The sequence below is a fragment of the Schistocerca piceifrons genome, chromosome 2, assembly GCF_021461385.2.
Source record: "Schistocerca piceifrons isolate TAMUIC-IGC-003096 chromosome 2, iqSchPice1.1, whole genome shotgun sequence".
NCBI classification, from domain to species: Eukaryota; Metazoa; Arthropoda; class Insecta; order Orthoptera; family Acrididae; genus Schistocerca; species Schistocerca piceifrons.
The window spans coordinates 663,637,247-663,651,509 of NC_060139.1; the positions used below are offsets into that span (position 1 = coordinate 663,637,247).

The following is a 14,263-nucleotide window of genomic DNA, read 5'->3' on the forward strand; positions in this document are numbered from 1 at the left end:
CTGTAAGTGTGATTGAATCGCCCAAACTAGTCACTGATCGTTAGTGTTGTCCATTCCCAGTCACACCCTGCATACCTCAGTAAACCAATTATGAGATCAATTATTTTACTACAAATTTGACACTTGTTTGCTTAATGAATGTATTAAATTCGTTCCAGATATTCCCACCAGATCCCCGGCTCTGAGAGAATAAATGTGAATTACAAAATAAATGGAAACCCTGATGGTCATGCAAATGATTTCAGATCACCCAAGCCATTGCTAGTCCTATGCAAATCATACCCCCCGGCAGCCCTCCCCCACCCCCCACCACCCCAGACGCTGAGGCGTCCTCACACTTTGAGTGTGGAGACTGATACTGGCCAAAGTTCTGACTGAAAATAGGAATACAATGTGTAGGAAAGCCTAAAGCCGTTTACGACGTGTTCCCTGATTACTCTCCTCCATTGCATTATTTGTTGTGCTATTAATTGTGGTCCCACCACATACTGTGCGGATAGATGTGGTACTGTTAAATGTTATGATGTCAACTTCAGTAATTTGATTACTGGGAGCGATCAGTGTAATGTTAAGCCGAGCTATTAATCAGAGAACGTTAAGTGTTCACCCTCACATATGAGCTTACAACCTCCAAAAGGCTGTTTCCTACAAAAGCGAAGTAAAATCGTTGTATCACCCGCACACTAGGACTATTTTGTGGCTCTCTGCATAGGACCTTTGTCGGGTACTGCGACTTTTGTGAAGCAGGCAGATGTAGATGATGTAATAATGATGTAATGCTGTTTTCTGCAGGATCACCGTTTCACAACATGAATTCATTTGCCGCCACTCTGCCTGAATGCGTTATGTAAACTTCATCCCCTCCATGATTCCCTATCACTCCCCCCCTCCCTCGCTGCGCAGACCCGCCTAGCAACGTGATGATCTCTACTATAAAAGCAGGTTGACACAAATCTGGTTGTGATTTTCACAGGAGCAAATAATAGAATAAGATCTTATTCTGTTATTTGCTCCTGTGAACCCGAACGCGCTATGCAGGCCTTGGAGTCACTCATGTCCATCTAGAAAGTATTTACTGAGGTTAACGAAGGCGATGTTGGGCTTATGTATTCGACGATGCCCCTTAGCTACACTGTCTAAAGGATAGTCCTAATAAATACCAAAGTAGGATCAGCCTGAAGATGCCTAAATAAGGTGAAACGCGTAGTTGATAAATAAAAAAACTAAAATTGCAACCAAGACTGTTTTTCAGCTAATAATACTGAACACTGGTTTGCTGATTCATGCCACAGATGGACTGGAAGAATTTCAACATCTGAAAGTTATTAAAATGCATCGAGATGGTCGCTTCGTTTCATACGATTTTCAGGAAAACTGCTGCTGATATGCAACATGTTACTTTTCATTTCCGGATCTAATGAGTAGGCGATTATGTATTACACGATTAGTTGTTATACAGTGCTAACGTACTAGAATGACAAATATTATAATAGGTTTTGATGACCATGTTGTTTGAGAATCGTCTTTCTGAGAAAAAATTGTACCTGTGGTCTTCAGAAAACTGCGGCAGCTGTCCTCGCCCTCCGAACGCTTCGCCAACACTAGCTGTGGAGTAACGACGCAACGTCGTCAAGACTTTTACTAACATTTATCTCATGTACAAGGTTGTTTAAAATCGGTTACAATATTTATTCTTCGCAGATATTTGAACACATTGGACAATATAGCGTAGCCAAAGGAAACTGACTGTTTTCTGCAGTATCAGCGTTTCACAACATGAATTCATTTTCCGCCACTCTGCCTCAACGCGTTACGTAAACCTCATCCCCTCCATGATTCCCTATCTCTCCCCCCCCCCCTCCCTCGCTGCGCACATCGGCTAGCAACGTCATGACCTCCACTATAAAAGCAGCAGCTTGTTTATCGGGGCATCAGAATCCTACTGGCCTTCTCTAGCGCAAGAGACCTCCTGCAAAACGCGAAAAATCTGAAACTCAAATTTGCTGCTGACATTTCTTACTTACATCTAAAGGTTAGTAGCATATGATGAAACACTTCTTAATTATATATTTACTACAACAAAATACAACGTTTTCTTAGGTGCGTTTTGTCCCTTCCTGCACTGATGTGTGAGTAGCACGATCGGAAAAACTCCCCTATATGACTCGCGAAGGAATATTTTGAAATAATGCTTAGTATTTTGGCCACAGGTTTATCCTTTACAGTTTCGGCGAAAACGCGATGGGGGAAATAATTTTTGTGTCACTAATAATGCGATCATGGCCAGACGCTTTGTGAGAGAATGTGTGGTGGGTAATCGCTTAATAAGCATCTATATTATATCCTACGTGTCGTTTTAGATTCGTTTTACCTTATAAATAATCTGTAACTTACATTAGACACATGATCACCGAATTTGGAAGGTTTTAAGCATATTTAACTAAGATAACAGCCGGACGGTGTGGCAGAGCGGTTCTAGGCGCTTCGGTCTGGAACCGCGCGACCGCAACGGTCGCAGGTTCGAATCCTGCCTCGGGCATGGATTTGTGTGATGTCCTTAGGTTAGTTAGGTTTAAGTAGTTCTAAGTTCTAGGCGACTGATAGTCTCAGATGTTAAGTCCCATAGTGCTCAGAGCCATTTGAACCAATTGAACTAAGATAACATATTCCAATGTATGAGAAATAGCTCGTCTAAAATAAAACGTTTTAGATGCTTTATCAGTCAATGATTTACTCAGAGACATGCAGGATTTAATTATTGAGCACTGTTCAGATGATACAGCAGCATCTTTTCTGTCAAATTTATACTCTAAAGTAGGTCTATAATCCAAACACTACCTGTATAAAGGAAATACTGTAAGTGTTTACTTTTGCAGTAAACATTAGTAAAATGAAGTACTCTGTAATCATTATAATGTTTCACAAAGTGGCGACTGTGAAGTTAGATGGAGAGGCATTTGACAACAGAACTTAACTGCTTGCTCGATTGCACATGACATCCAAATTTAAGTGAGGGTATAATGTTTGGCATGGTCATTAGCCAGGGCAGTATCCAGATTTGAATCGTTATTTCTGACAGTGCTGGTGGTTCTCAAGGGCGCACCATGAATGATTTTAGCGATCTGAAAATACATTCATATGTCCGCATAAAAGAGACTGTGATATACTTATTACGAGATAATTTGTCAAAGTTAAATTTGGTTACGTCACACTGGGAAAGATGATTCCAAAGGTGAATAGCAGTAATGGCCAGTAATGTTGGTCAGGGAGCTTTCCACCATCTAAAATTTGAAAATGTATTTCGTTTTAAAATCCAGTTTTATACATTTAAAATAACACAGGGTGTTTCAAAGAAGGTCATGTATTCCAACATCAGGTGGTAGGTTACTGCAGTGACATGCCCGGAAGCCAATTCCCGTTGAGAGATAGGTCGTCTTGTGACTAATATTAAGTAATATTCGGTGGTGCAGGCTCTCTTACTGTTGCAGTTGATTTCACATGTTTGAATAGTTGTAATTTTCAGGACATTGTTAGAGGCGCTGATGTGAGTCAAAACAGTGCAGCAATCTGCTGCATCAGTCAATTGATGTTACACTGCAGATGCGTTACGTTAGCTGAACGACTTTGTTCTGTGCAGTTCGCACATACCGTACTGTAAACAGTTCAGTGGAGCACATTTGTTTTCTTGGTGTACTGTAATTTATTTCTCCCAGACGCGTTGCGCCTTTTTTTACTCTAAGACATCTTTATGGGATCGAGAGCGATACAGTTTTGTTTTGATGTTGTTATTTTTACATTATCAAACAGTTCCCGTCGCGTTTTTATGTAAATAAGTAATTACTTAAGTTTGTTGGCATTGCGTTTCCTTCCATGTAGTCTGGAGATGGCACTGTGTAGGTGCGTGTCTGTGTGTGTGGGTGAGTGCTGGTTGGCTGGCAGGGGGATAGGGGGGAAAGGGTAGGTGATTTGAGTTGTAGAGTGTTGAATATGAATGTAATAGCTGTTAGAGAGTGTGGTTGAAAGCTTTGGTGGTCAGCTTATTTGAGTTTTAGCTTAAATGTTGTTTGGAAGGGTTTATGGACAAGTGAGTGAAAAGGTGTTGGGTAGTATTATTATTAATATTATGATAACAATCCTTTTTTGGAGTGTTATTCTATTGTTTTATCTGCTTGTGTATACAATGAATTATTTTTCATCTGTGCTTGATCGTTCAGCAAAAAACTGAAGAAGCCTTAGAGTAGGAAAAAGGTGAAACGCGTCTGGGAGAAATAAATTGAGTGCAGTAACAAAAGGCAGTTTTTTTTTACAAAATAAATAATTCTGGGCTTGCTGCGGAGGATGGCTACACCAACAAACTTGTTAGTTCAGTGGAGGCCTTTTATTTCACGAAGTAAATGGAATAAGGGGTATTCTGATATAGGTTAGCTGATGGTCCTAATCGCGAGGTCCGTGAACTGTATGCCGGCTATTAGCAGAAATGTACATCTAGGCGCTTCAGTCTGGAACCGCGTGACCGCGCCGGTCGCAGGTTCGAATCCTGCCTCGGGCATGGTGTGTGTGATGTCCTTAGGTTAGTTAGGTTTAAGTAGTTCTAAGTTCTAGGGGACTGATGACCACAGTAGTGAAGTCCCATAGTGCTCAGAGCCATTTGAACCATTTTTTAGAAATGTACAGCAGGTTATTCCAGAGACTTGCACAAAGTGGGTCATTCGCACCATGGACAATGGGCCATGCTAAGCCCCCCAGATTACGGACGCCAGTGATGAAGGAGCAGGCATTTCGGTATGTAGGAGGTAATCCTCCTCGAGCAAGTGTGCGAAGAACGGTAGCTGCTGTACTGTCAGCCACACCACTGCATGGTCTGGTCTGCACGAGCATGTGCTTTATCCCTGTCATATGCACTGCGTCCAATATCTCCGGCCACCTGATCACAGTTTTGGCAGTGCCTTCTACAGCCGATTGCTTAAGATCCACAGTTTAAAGCCTGCATTTTATTTACAGATAAGGACAGTTTCACAAGATATGCTATAGTAATTATACACTTTTAGGCAGATACAAAGCCTAGAGCAATCGTACAGATGAGGTATCACGTTCGATTCAGTATCAATGTACGGGTAGGAATTGTCGGTGACAGGCTGATAGGGCCATACAATTTACCAAATACACGGAGGTGACAAAGACAAGGGACAGCGATTTGCACATATTGCCGGCCTGAGTGGCCGAGTGGTTCTAGGCGCTGCAGTCTGGAACCGCGCAACCGCTACGGTCGCAGGTTCGAATCCTGCCTCGGGCATGGATGTGTGTGATGTCCTTAAGTTAGTTAGGTTTAACTAGTTCTAAGTTCTACGGGACTGATGACCTCAGAAGTTGTCCCATAGTGCTCAGAGCCATATGAACCATTTTGCACATATACGTATGGTGGTATTAGCGCTTGTACAAAGTATAAAAGCGCAGTGCATACGAATAACTGTCATTTGTACTCAGGTAAGATTAAAACTGAAGAAACTGCAAAAAAGTGAGAATTTAAGGAGATGGGACCTGGATAAACTGAAAGAACCAGAGGTTGTACAGAGTTTCAGGGAGAGCATAAGGGAACAATTGACAGGAATGGGGGAAAGATATACAGTAGAAGAAGAATGGGTAGCTTTGAGGGATGAAGTAGTGAAGGCAGTAGAGGATCAAGTAGGTAAAAAGACGAGGACTAGTAGAAATCCTTGGGTATCAGAAGAATTATTGAATTTAATTGATGAAAGGAGAAAATATAAAAATGCAGTAAATGAAGCAGGCAAAAAGGAATACAAACGTCTCAAAAATGAGATCGACAGGAAGTGCAAAATGGCTAAGCAGGGATGGCTAGAGGACAAATGTAAGTATGTAGAGGCTTATCTCACTAGGGGTAAGATAGATACTGCCAATAGGAAAATTAAAGAGACCTTTGGAGATAAGAGAACGACTTGTATGAATATCAAGAGCTCAGATGGAAACCCAGTTCTAAGCAAAGAAGGGATAGCAGAAAGGTGGAAGGAGTATATAGAGGGTCTATACAAAGGCGATGTACTTGAGGACAATATTATGGAAATGGAAGAGGATGTAGATGAAGCTGAAATGGGAGATACGATACTGCGTGAAGAGTTTGACAGAGCCCTGAAAGACATGAGTCGAAACAAGGCCCCGGGAGTAGACAACATTCCATTGGAACTACTGACGGCCTTGGGAGAGCCAGTCCTGACAAAACTCTACCATCTGGTGAGCAAGATGTATGAGACAGGCGAAATACCATCGGACTTCAAGAAGAATATAATAATTCCAATCCCAAAGAAAGCAGGTGTTGACAGATGCGAAAATTACCGAACTATCAGTTTAATAAGTCACAGCTGCAAAATACTAATGCGAATTCTTTACAGACGAATGGAAAAACTAGTAGAAGCCGACCTCGGCGAAGATCAGTTTGGATTCCGTAGAAACACTGGAACACGTGAAGCAATACTGACCTTACGACTTATCTTAGAAGAAAGATTAAGGAAAGGCAAACCAGCATTTGTAGACTTAGAGAAAGCTTTTGACAATGTTGATTGGAATACTCTCTTTCAAACTCTAAAGGTGGCAGGGGTAAAATACAGGGAGCGATAGGCTATTTACAATTTGTACAGAAATCAGATGGCAGTTATAAGAGTCGAGGGACATGAAAGGGAAGCAGTGGTTGGGAAGGGAGTAAGACAGGGTTGTAGCCTCTCCTCGATGTTATTCAATCTGTATATTGATCAAGCAGTGAAGGAAACAAAAGAAAAATTCGGAGTAGGTATTAAAATCCATGGAGAAGAAATAAAAACTTTGAGGTTCGCCGATGACATTGTAATTCTGTCAGAGACAGCAAAGGACTTGGAAGACCAGTTGAATGGAATGGACAGTGTCTTGAAAGGAGGATATAAGATGAACATCAACAAAAGCAAAACGAGGAGAATGGAATGTAGTCGAATTAAGTCGGGTGATGCTGAGGGAATTAGATTAGGAAATGAGACACTTAAAGTAGTAAAGGAGTTTTGCTATTTCGGGAGCAAAATAACTGATGATGGTCGAAGTAGAGAGGATATAAAATGTAGACTGGCAATGGCAAGGGAGGCGTTTCTGTAGAAGAGAAATTTGTTAACATCGAGTATAGATTTAAGCGTCAGGAAGTCATTTCTGAAAGTATTTGTATGGGGTGTAGCCATGTATGGAAGTGAAACCGATATATAGTTTGGACAAGAAGAGAATAGAAGCTTTCGGAATGTGGTGCTACAGAAGAATGCTGAAGATTAGATGGGTAGATCACATAACTAATGAGGAAGTATTGAATAGGATTGGGGAGAAGAGAAGTTTGTGGCACAACGTGACCAGAAGAAGGGATCGGTTGGTAGGACATGTTCTGAGGCATCAAGGGATCACCAATTTAGTATTGGAGGGCAGCGTGGAGGATAAAAATCGGAGACCGAGAGATGAATACACTAAGCAGATTCAGAAGGATGTAGGTTGCAGTAGGTACTGGGAGATGAAGAAGCGTGCACAGGATAGAGTAGCATGGAGAGCTGCATCAAACCAGTCTCAGGACTGAAGACCACAACAACAACAACAAGTCTTGTGAAAAGGTTTCCGATGTGGTTGTGGTCGCACGAAGGAAGGTACAAGACTTTGAAGGCCGACTGACAGTTGGAGCTAGACGGATGGAATATCCCATTTCGGCAATAGTTAGGGAAGTCAGTATTCTGACATCCACAGAGTCAAGAGTGTGCCGAGAATACCAAATTCCATTCACTACTCTCACCGTGGACAACGCAGTATCCGACGGCCCCCACTTAACGAACGAGAGCAGATGCGTTTGCGTAGAGTTGTTAGTGCTATCAGACAGTCAACACTGCGTGAAATAACTCTGCCATCTCTTAAGTTCTGAATAAAATCATCAACAATTGCGCCAGAGGATTCCGCAATAAGAAATCACCCTAATTCAGCTAACGGTCTCGTCAAAGATGGCGGAAGAGCGGACAGACGTTCAGGGCGCTCCCTTGCCCTTGAGGTGAGAAAACCGCCCCCAAATGAGGAAAAGTAAGCAACGATCAACGGCATGAGGATGCAGAAGACAATGGAAACTACTGCATTAAAGACACTTAATAAATGTGTATCCAGATATCTACAGGACATGTGACCCGTAATTGAAAAAGTGTATGATGATCTCTGGATTGGCAAAAGATTCCATACTGGTCCCCCAACCAGATCTCAGGGAGTGGACTGGCAAGAGGGACGTGACCATGAGCAAAATATTGAATAAATAATGAAAGCACAACGTTCTACGAGTCGGAGTGTGGAATCTCAGAGGTTTGAACGTGGTAGTAAACCTAGAAAATCTAAAAAGTGAAACGCTAAAACTCAATCTAGATTAGCCGCAGCCAGTGAACTGAAATGGCAAGAAGACAAGGACTTCTGGTCGGATGAGTGTAGGGTAATACCAGCAGCTGCACAAAATAGTATAACCGGAGTAGCATTCGTTATGAATTGGAAAATAGGACAAACAGTGAGTAAATGTGAACAATTCAGTGACTGGGTCGTTCTCATCAGAATTGACAGCAAACCAACACCGACAGCGATACTTCACGTACACATGGCGAAGTCGTAAGTCTAAGATAAAGTGATAAAGTATTTTTTGATATTGAACGGGTAACTCAGTACCTAAAGGGTGATGAAAATCTATTAGTGACGGCGGACACGAATGCGTTTGTAGGGGAAGGAGTGGAAGAAAGGGTTATAAGAGAATATAGACTTTGTACTAGGAGTGAGACAGGACAAAGGCCGGCTGGAGTGGCCGAGCGGTTCTACACGCTACAATCTGGAACCGCACGACCGCTACGGTCGCAGGTTTGAATCCTGCCTCGGGCAGGGATCTGTGTGATGACCTTAGGTTAGTTAGGTTTAAGTAGTTCTAAGTTCTAGTGGACTGATGACCTCAGAAGTTAAGTCCCATAGTACTCAGAGCCATTTGAACCATTTGATCAGGACTAAGACTAACTCAGCGTAAAAAAGCTGGTATTGACGAATACACAGTTCAAGAATCACAAGAGGACGAGGTATACTTGGAAAAGACAGGGAGATACGGGAGGATTTCAGTTAGAATACATCTTGGTCACCTAGAGATTCTGAAGTCAGATACTGGATTGTAAGGTGTACCCAGGAGCAGATATAGACTCAGTGATGAAGAGTAGGCTGAAGTTTAAGAAAGTAGGCAGGAAAAATCAGTGCCCAAAGAAGCGGGATATGAAACTAGTGCGGAATGAGATATACGCTTGAATTTCTCTAGATACTGCAATAGGGAATAGCTCAGTAGGCAGTTCAGTTGAAGAGGAATGGATATCTCTATACAGCGCAATCACAGGAGCGTAAAAGAAGGTACAAAGAAGGTAACTGAGAAGAAACCATGGGTAAAACAAGGAACACTGCAGCTGATCGATGAAAGAAAGAAGTACAAAAACGAGCAGAGGAATTCAGAAATACAGAATACAAGTCACTCAGGAATGATATAAATAGGAGGTGTGGGAAAGCTAAGGCAAAATGGCTGCAGGAAAAATGTGAAAAGATCCAAAAAGAAATTATTGTCGAAAGCACTGACTCAGCATATCGAAAAATCAAAAGAATCTTCGGTGAAATGAAACGCATTGGTGGTTTCATTAAGAGTGCGATGGAAATTTCACTGTTAAATGCAGAGGAGAGGGCACATAGGTGGAGAGAGTACACAGAGGGCTTCTATGAGAGGTGTGACTTCTATGATGACGTGATGGGAAAAGAAACAGGAGTCGATACAGAAGGAATAGGAGATTCAGTGTAAAGATCAGAATTTAAAAGAGCTTTGGAACACTTAATATCGAGCAGGTCGAAGGAGAAGATAATATTTCATCAACATTTCTAAAATCATTGGGGTAATTCGCTAGTATTCACGTTGGTGTATGAGCCTGGCGACATACTACCTTACTTTCGGAAAAATATCTTCCACACACAGTTCTGAAGAGTGCAAGAGACGACAAGTGGGAAAATTATTGCACAATTTGCTTCACAGCTCATGTATGCAAGTTTCTGCAAAGAATAATATACATAATGATGAAGGTTTCTCGGGTGTCCAGCCGCGTGGTAGCGTTGATATCTCGCGACGTTTCGGGAAGTGTCATACTACCCATCTGGCGAAGATGGGTAGTATGACACTTCCCGAAACGTCGCGAGATATCAACGCTACCACCCGGATGGAGACCCGAGGAACCTTCATCAATAGTTTACGACGGGAAAGCCTACAGTCACAATATACATAATAATGGAAAAGAAAATTGAAGATCTGTTGGATGAAGGTCACTTTGTCTGTAGGAAACGTCTAGGCTCCAGAGAGGCAACTCTGACGTTGCGGTTGATAATGGAGGCAATACTGAAGATATTGAAGGCACTTTCATAGGATTTGTCGGCCTGGAAAAAGCGTTCGATAATTTAAAATGGTGCAAGACGTTCGAACTTCTGAGAAATATTAACTGAGAAATATTAACTATAGGAAAAGGCGGTTAATATATTATATGTACAAAAACAAAATGATAACAATAAGAGTGGGAGAGGAAGAACGAAGTGCTGGAATTGAAAAGGGAGTAAGATGGGGATGTAGTCTTGCTCCCCTATTGTTCAACCTATACATCGAAGAAGCAATGACGGAAATAAAGTGTTCAAGAGTGGGACTGAAATTTTGGTGTAGCATTTCAGTGATAAGATTCGGTGAAGACATTGCTATTGTTCCCGTACTGTTCAACCTATACGTCGAAGAAGCAATGACAGAAATAAAGTGTTCAAGAGTGGGACTGAAATTTTGGTGTAGCATTTCAGTGATAAGATTCGTGAAGACATTGCTATACTCTGTTTAAATGACGAAGAATTGCAGGACCTGCTAAATGGAATGAAGAGTTTAATGAGTACAGAATATGCACTGAGAGTAAATCGACGAAAGATGAAAGTAATGAAAAGTATCAGAAAATAGAACAGTGTGAAACCTAACATCGAGATTGGTGATGACGAAGTATATGAATTTAAGGAATTTTCTACCTAGGAAGCAAAACAACTTTTGATGGTCGGAGCAAAGAGGACATAAAAAGCACACTGTCGCTGTCAAATAGGGTATTCCAGGCCAAGGTAATTATCAAACATAGACCTTGATCTGAGGAAGAAAGTTCTGATAATGTACGTTTTGGGCACAGCTAGGTATAGCAGTGAAACAAGGACTGTAGGAAAACTAGAAAAGAAGAGAATCGAAGCATTTGAGATGCTGTATTACAGAAGAATGTTGAAAATTATGTGGACTGATAATGGAATATACTGACAAGAAAAAGAGACAGACTGTTAGAACATCCCTTAAAACACTAGAAAATAATTTCCGTGGAGAGCTGTAGAGGGTAAAAACTGTAGAAAAAGACAGAGACTGGACTACATCAAGTAAATAATTGAGGATGTTGGTTGCAAGTACCGCTCTGAGATGAGGGTCTGGCACAGGAGAGGAATTCTTGGCGGTCGCATCAAACAAGTAGAAGATTGATGTCTCAAGGGAAAAAATATATGTAATTTACGAAGTTTCAGGTAGTAGTTAAAGTCGAAGGCTTTCCCTTCCGTCGACCCCGTGGACATAACATGAGGCACTCGGCGTCCACGATGGCATGTTCCTATTGTCTGTGAGTGGCCGATGTTGGTTACTGCCTATCGTACCTAACACGATGTCAAGTGCAGACGGGATGCTGCACTCAGTTGCGCCGGTACCTCTTACCACTCCTAACGCTTGTGACACTTTCAGTGGCAGATGTCCGAGTTCCTCGATAATTATTTCCTCCTGTTGCTTGCGGACCATGATGTCTTTTCTTGACTTTCCTTGAACCTTAACAGGTCTTGCATTTCTGCTGTGTCGGAACTCAGTGCAAGTGATGCCTGTCAGGTCCTTCTCCGCAATCTTTTCCTCTTCGCTGACTTTGCGTTCTACCTCATTTATTTTCTGTTTGATTGCTGGAGTTCCTTTATCTGTTCCGCTACTTTCGTAATTATTGGTCTTTGAGTCTCTAATGCATCTGAAACGTTCTTATTAAATTCTGTCCCTTTCGTCTGGAAATCCTCGTGGGATTTTTGGGGTTCTTTTATGTCTTTAGTATTCTGATCCACGTGTTTCTGTGGCACCTCAGTAAACGTATGTAGCGTCGCCTCTATCCGCCTAGCAAGTTCCTCTTATGACATTTCGTGCTTCCTGTTGTGTCGGCAGAAGAGCCAACACCGTGGTACTACTGGGGGCCGAAATGCACGCGTTTTAGCTCACGCAGGCAGGCGTGAGGAGGGAAGGAATATACTGACGTGAGGTCTGGAACATGACAAGGAATTAGAATTCAGAAAGCAGACGTAATTAGTTTGATACTTAACTTAAATCCATTAATGATAAACGTCGCTCTTGACGGTACTTGATTCACAATATTATCTGTTCAGAATACATTCATAGTACCTGAATATGGCGCCTTGCTAGGTCGTAGCAAATGACGTAGCTGGAAGCTATGCTAAACTGTCGTCTCTGCAAATGAGAGCGTATGCAGTCAGTGAACCATCGCTAGCAAAGTCGGCTGTACAACTGGGGCGAGTGTAAGGGAATCTCTCTAGACTAGACCTGCCGTGTGGCGGCGCTCGGTCTGCAATCACTGATAGTGGCGACACGTGGGTCCGACGTATACTAACGGACCGCGGCCGACTTAAAGGCTACCACGTAGCAAGTGTGGTGTCTGGCGGTGACACCACACTTCCTATCTCTTTTCTCGTCTCGTTCTTTCTGTAACGTCGTAGTCTCCTCGTTGTCAGCTGCGATTATCCGTAGTATGCTCACTGTGTTCTCGCCTCCGCATGTTACTCCTACCACTGGTGAAGTCATCACCGTTGGTTAGGGCAAATGTGTTTCCATGCAGTGTGTGTTTTCTACATTACCGCCTATCTCGTCACTCTCATCACTCATTGTCGCTGCCTGATCCCGCTTGTATGCAACAGGGTACCTTCCACATTACTACTCTATTCCCCTTGAAACTGCTCCACATTTATAGTCCTACCTGCAGTTTCGCCTGCTTCCTCATGAACCAAAGCTCTGACTGTTCTCATATTTCATGAGTATCTCGTCTGGCTTCTAGTACTCATTCGCTGAAAGATCCGATGCACCTGCCTATTCGCATACAGTGCAGTGCGCAGGAACACTCAATAAGATTTATTACTGACATTGAAGAAGAAATACGAGAGAAGATGTGGACGGCACAAACAAGACGCTAGGAAAAAATTTACACAATAATGAAAAGCGATGCACTATTAACTAATGTAAAATGTACCCCAAAAAATTCAAACATATTCATTAACAATTGCTTGGTCTTGTTCGTAATTCACCTGAGTATTCCATTAATATATTTATTTATTTGTGATTAAGACAAAATAGTATCTGATTGCGAATCGAGGAAAGCAAGGTCGAATCCCGTACCCTGACAGAAAAGAAATGGCAGGGACGCCGATTTATGCCAAAAGCCGGGGGAGCTGTGAACACGATCTCTTCATCCTGAATCTATTACCCCACGTCATATAAAATGATACGTTACTCACATGAAGGTAATCAGCTGTTTGAAAAAAATTAATTGCCGCACATATCAGCGTTATTTGACAAGTTCCAGAACTTGTCAGGGATCTCTTCCATTGATTGTGGATGGAGGACCCAGGCATTTCAGTACAATAATTTACCTTAATGATTTCCGAATGATAGAGCTGATCTGGTAAAATAATATTTATTCAAACCATATGCAAAAATCACTCAGGACTTAAAAAATGTGGAGTTTATAAAACAATTTGAGAATGAATTTACATAATTAGAGCAGAACAATGATAAGAAAAAGAGTAGTCGTTAGGGTCACCACCAGTATCATACTCGAAAATGACTAAGTTGGTGCCCAGACACATAAAGGGAACAAATTACGTTTTCAACCGCGATAGCACATCTATGTAATTACACAAAATAGGCATGAATACGAACAGAAACACACAACAAAACAATATACATACGACGCGTCACAAAGAAGCGCGAATAGGCGGGTGAGTTCCAAAGCGTTAATTCTCTTACGGAAATAATCCCTTTTGAAGCAAGAATGAAGTCGCACAAAAAAACAGAGAAACAAAAGATAGAAACCAGGAGAAAACTCCTCCAGCCCTTCCCCCTTTCCGAAGG

General features: G+C 41.9%; 1 protein-coding gene across 1 annotated transcript in view; it reads left to right on the forward strand.

The window, feature by feature from the left end:
- The first annotated feature begins 1,950 nt into the window (after window positions 1-1,950).
- LOC124777698 overlaps window positions 1,951-14,263 on the forward strand; it is a 53,471-nt gene continuing 41,158 nt past the window's right edge. The window contains exon 1 of the mRNA XM_047253183.1: window positions 1,951-2,032. The gene's annotated coding sequence lies outside the window, so the exon portion shown is untranslated. The remainder of the gene's footprint in view (window positions 2,033-14,263) is intronic.